Source organism: Melozone crissalis, unplaced genomic scaffold (genome assembly GCF_028551555.1).
Source record: "Melozone crissalis strain CALT ecotype California unplaced genomic scaffold, PUWL_Pcris_2 ptg000061l_1, whole genome shotgun sequence".
Classification (NCBI taxonomy): Eukaryota; Metazoa; Chordata; class Aves; order Passeriformes; family Passerellidae; genus Melozone; species Melozone crissalis.
This window is the reverse complement of record NW_026535839.1, coordinates 11,346,052-11,352,051: the sequence shown is the minus strand read 5'-3', so window position 1 is coordinate 11,352,051 and position 6,000 is coordinate 11,346,052.

The following is a 6,000-nucleotide window of genomic DNA, read 5'->3' as shown; positions in this document are numbered from 1 at the left end:
CCTTTTTGAAAAAAAAAAAAAAGGAATGGTCTACTCATATACTATTGCTCCAAAATGAAATTATTCATTTTGCCCCATTTCTCTTTTTCATATAATTGATAAAGGTATAGGAAATTCAACTGGGATTACTTGAAGTTCAATACAAGCAACATAATTAAGCCCATTGTTCATACAAGTACTTCCTAAAATTATGGGCATATTTTGTATTCACAGTGTCACATTACTGTGGCGTAAGAGGAATAACTGAGAGAAAATTTTTATTTTTGACTAGACTGTCTCTTTACTCAATTTTATGGAAATCTGAATTTAATATCATCCGAATGTTAAGAAAAGAAGGTCTCTAGAACAATTTCTATTATTTGAAGAAATAGGCTACAGTTAACGAAAAACTCTGAGTGCAAGCATTTAGCTCCATTACATGAAACAAAAGCCTACTTATCTGCAGAAGTGTGAATCAGATCCTTAAGCACTGAGCATTTTCTGGGGATTTAGGCTTTAAATGTCAAGGCAGTTTTTTCATGCAAGCAACACATTGCTTTGTGGTTTGCTCTTGTTTTGGCAGAAGCTGCATAAATGAATCAATTTTTACTTGATTTTTCAGGCAGCTGCTGTCCTCCATCTTAATAACTGCTGTCTTAGCTGCCTCTCAGGTCCCTTGTCTGTCAATATATTATCACAGAGTTGCCACTTTTGAAGGATAGTAAAGGAAAAGCTGTACTTTTCCCAATTTTTATTCCATAAATTCATAAATGTACTTTTTGATTCCATATAAACTGGGTCAATGCCATGTATCAGCAATAATCCCCATAGTTCAGTTTGTGTGAAATTGCTTCTAGTTTTGGTTTGAATTTGCATCCTAGTCATTTTGTTACAACAAAGAATAAATATTGTTGTTAAGCTTTCTCATAATACTCATAATTTTATAGATCTCTGTTGTATCTCCCTTTCTTTTCTCTACCTGAAAAATGAGAAGAAAGATCCCTGATTCTTGGCTGAATGTTCATATTTGGTTGTATTAGAATTGTTAACAGAAATATCAAACAATGTCAGTTATGGGAGCACTATTATTTAGCAATCTGAAAACAAAAAGCAAATAACCTTATGCTAGACACAACATTTTAGCTGCATCCTTATTTTCATTAGCTTTAAAGTATTTGCTTTAGAAAATTATTTGATCATTTGTGATGGTCTGAGCCACTCTGGATATGAAATTGTGAGACACAAATATGCACTGGAATGATCTTTGAGGCTGTGGTCACATGAATATCCTGGTGATTAGGAGAGAGGAGGCTGAAATGGTCAGGTGGCTCAGTCCAGGGGGTGTTGTGCCAGCTGGGGTGTCAATTTTTATTCATTAAGGGAGAAACCTTTTTTTATTTAATGCTTGAAGCTAATTTCTTGCCACTATTTTTTGAAAACTTGTCTGCTAGAAGTGACACCAGTTCAGTTGCTCTTCAGTGAGTGGCAGCAGAAACCCTCATTACTTTTACTTACTAACAGTCATGGGGGTTATGATAACGAATAGAATGGTGGATGAAAAGTACAAGGGAAAAGGACAACATGACAGCAACTACATTTTCCATTATGAGGGAGATAAAACATACACTTCTAAGTGGGAAGAAATCCAGAGGGAATTAAGGGGCAACTGAGTTGCTGCAATACAAAAATTCATTTTACTGGGGAGACATGAGAGAAGAGATGTGGTGTAGGGTTGAAGGGAAGTATCAGAAGAGGTGAGGCCATGGACTGGAAATAATGAGTCTTGTTAAGACTGAATATTTCCTTGGGATTTCCCTGCTTTACCACTGTAATAGCTGCTCCCACTGGTGTTCTCTGAACTTTTCTTGATACTTTTCTCAAGGTGCCACCTGTGCTCCTTGCCTGGGGTTTGTAAGGATGTTTGGAGATACAGAGTCTTGGTTTGGCCCAGATGGGCCAGTTTGCTCCTTTGCAAATCATTCCTGGCCTGGAGCTGACTGTGCTTGGGCTCCCTGCTGCCCCAGGGAAAGGTTTAACCAGAGTTTAGACAAATTGCTCATTTGTACTGGTTTATTAAGGAGAGCTTATTTCATGGGACTGTGTTTGCATTTCGTCTATGACAATGTGAGTCCTTGTGAGGAAAAGCCTTCAGAAATGGTAGGGAAGCCTGCCTGAAAAATTGAAGTTCTGTTGAAATTAGAGGGGTTTGACATTTGTTCTTTATTCTGAAGTGAAACAAATTAAGACCATGCAAATGAAGTTTGTGAAAACATCAGAGAGCAGCACTGGGCTGGCTGCTGGGAGCCCAAGGTTTGAGAAGTTGCTCTTCCTGATTCATTAACGTCATGGGCGATGTTCCAAATCAGCCTTCATTAGTTTGATGCATATTTAAAGAACTATGAGAAATGGCACAGAATACCAATATCCCAGTGATTAGGACTTCAACCAAAGGTACAAGAAAGATACATATTTGTTCCTGTTTTGTGTAAATCCTTGGTTTGAGTACAAGTCTCTGATATTCCAGCAGTTTTTCTCTGAATAACACTTATTAATTTTTGTCTGTGCAAAAATTTTTCACAGGAACCTCATATATTGAAAACACTTCTTTTGAAAATTTGTCCATGTATTCTAATACTGAAGAGCCATAAAGCTTTCTGAGACTGCTTTGGAACACTTCACAGACAAAAACTGACAAAATTCTTTCATGAAACTGTACCTGAAATAGGTTTAATCACACTGTGTTTCATCACAAAAAATCCAGTATCTCTTGCACAGTGAGGTAACAAGTTAGTACCTTGATCTGCACCATGGCAAGACATAAAAGGAAGTTAGTTACTCATTCCATGTAAAAAGAATTCCTCCTTCAGATGTATGGCAAACATACTTAAAAAATTCACTGAAAGCCTGATGTGCCTGCAAATGAATGCCTGAAAGGCAAGAATATTTATCTCAGTTCAATCCCATAGACTGTAGACATAACTGAATCCTCTGAGAAATCAAATATACAAACTCTGACTTTTAAAAACCTAGATGTCTTTTCCTTGAATCCAGCCAACAATATGTGAGAAGCAGCAGTATTTATCTAATTAAAGGCATAGTGACAGAGAGAGACTCTGATCCCATGAGATAATAAAAAAAGTCTTTTTAAAAATCAGGCTTCTTTTTTTTCCAACCTTTTCTTTGTCTAAAGTATTTCTTAAATGTCGATGTATAGAGACTTCAAAGACTCTGTCTTGATTTGGTTTATCTTACGTGAATTTTTTCAGTCTGCAAGCAGCAGAATGGAAGACATTAGGAGCTAGATATAGAAGGTAGGCTAAAATATACTTCTCTAAACATGGTTTTTTAAATCACTGCAAATGGAGAGATGCAATCGCCTCAGCACAGGGCCTGATTCAGATTTTGTTCCACATCTCACGGCCCGTGGGTCAGGCTGCAGTGGGGGTTCCCACACACTGACCCTGAGGGACAATGGCTCAGCAGAGCCTGGGACCCTGATTTTGTAGTGTTAGGAACTGATAATGTCAAAATAAAACCCTCTGGGTTTTATTGGGTTTTGCATGTTGCTTACTGAAACAGGCCACAAGGTGCAAGCCCCACATCCTATGCATTGAATGCCCATTTTTACATGTGCTTAATATTTGCCTTAATTTTTTTTTTTTGATTATGACATCAATGGTAAAATATTCAATAGACTCTAGGCAGAGAAGCAAGGGTTTTGCTTAGGAAAGCATATACATTATTAGTACTTTATTGTCTTTATAATATGTAATTGTTCTACAAGATATAAACTTGGATATGAAATCACAGTGGTAAACTTTTACATGTAAACATGATGTACTTAAGAATTTTTCTCTCATCCAAACTAAGGAAGTAGTCTGACTGCAGTATTTGAACTCATAGTACAGCAATGAGGACAGCAGAAGAATGAAGTATTGCATGTGCATTTCTGGATTATGTAACTATTGAAAACTTCCTTGAAAAACACCAGAACAAACAGAAAAGCTGACTTATCCCAATTCACTTTGTGCTTTTGGCTTTGAGTTTTGCTGGAATTTTTTTCTGGTTTGTTTTTACATATCTATAACTTCCTGCTATTCTTCCAAGAGTACTTTGGAGACAATAATTATGCACCATGAGACCTACAACTTCACATTCAAGTCTAGAGCTTTCATGGCATCAGTGTCCAAATAATGTTGATCCTAATGGCTACTTGGTGCTTTTGGATGGAGTAATTAAATTTCACGGGGAGGGGAAGGAGCACTGCCAAAACATTTTAAGTGCTCTCTCAGCAATGTGGAAGACTTGGCATTTCCCACTGTTGTTTTGCATTCTCAAAGCACTGCAAACATATGCTGAAGAAGTGTTTCAACTACCTGATCATAGTAACACAATATAATATCAGTTCAAGTCCTCTGAACTTCCTAATTATTTTTTTCTGAATGAAGACACTATACTTGAAGAGAAAGTAGTGCTGACCCAGGCAGTCAACACCAAAAGAGAGAGTGCCCTTTCCATTGTTGTTACCCAGATCTATCCCAGCTCTCCATCACATCTTTTCTAGTATTCCAGGGATATCCTCCTGCCCTCTCCCCACAGCCATGCACTCCAGAGCAGGTATACAAATTTCTGTATTTTCAGAGAACAAATTATAAACTCTTCTAATTTTCAGATTCTATGATTTGTCCCTGTATTTAATCCAGGCAACAGCACCAGGAAATGGGATGAGTATATTATTGCAGTTTAGCACCAATGTTTGCATTGACTCAAGAAGTTCCTGAATTCCTGGAAGAGATGTGTTTTACGTATATCCTCTGCCATTTGGAGTGTGGGTGGAAGACATGCTTGAGCTAAAGGTGTTAAAATGACACTATTAATGTTTTTTGCTGATGCTCCCTCTGTAAGAACAAAATAGCTTCAACCAGTTAATTTTTTTGTCTGCAAAAAAGTAGAAAACTAATTTATTACTGACCTTGAAAAGGCAAGTGTGTGTGTGTCTATGTACAGATAGAAATCTATATATTTAAATAGACATGCACAAAAGGAGTAGTTCATTGCACTGAGAAAGAGGGTGACTTAAATGATTTCTCTAGTATCCTTATTTATTTTTCATGCTTTTTTTAGAGTCACGCTGCCCTAAGTTGCTTAATACAAATGGAAAAAGCAGAGAGCTCATGGTGCCTCCTTTTTGCCACCCTAATCATTTCCAGCTATGTGAAAAGAAACCTCCAGTGAACACATGTTCTGCACTGGAACAACAAAATAATGATTCTGATAGAAGACCCAGAAAAAGATAAACTGAAAAAAAAAAAAAAAAAAAAAAAACAAATTGCTGGTGCTGTAACTACGGCATTTCTTCTATTTGTTTCATATAAAAACTAAATTTCCTTTATGTAGTTCATGAACAAAAACTGTGTTTAGCTGCTTACATGCCTGTTGACAAAGAGAAGTTGGAGGTCCAGGTAAGCAGAAGACAAGATTTTGGTGTGAAACAATGAAAAAACCAAATTTTGCATTCTGTGCAGAGAGCTCAAATCAATACCTCTAAAGGAAGATCACTGTGTTCCAGCAGTAAGGAAACTGTCAGTGGCTCAGCAGCACTGAGCCACTCTTCTGGAGCAGTATGGGAAAGGATTCTAAGGTTTATGTCTTCTTTTTACAACAATTTTCTTTAGAAATTATGTTTTAAATACTAGTGAGTTATTCTTAACAGATCTTTCCCTAAACTGCATTCTGTAGTGTGGATTCAGCAACAAATGTCCTGACAAACTGGAGCAGAGCAAACAGAGTGACAGCCAACCTTCAGGCTCAGTGCCAGTTCTCCAGACCCACACAAGAACCCGTCTCCAACCTCACACTTATGATTCAAGACACACTTTCTGACACATATCCATGATTTCTCCTCCAAAAAAATATTGAAACAACTTCCAGATAGATTTCTGATTATGTTCTTTTTTCATTTAGGCACATTTGAAACAATAGCAACAAGAAATCTTTTCCTCATTCTCTCCTTTTTCCTTC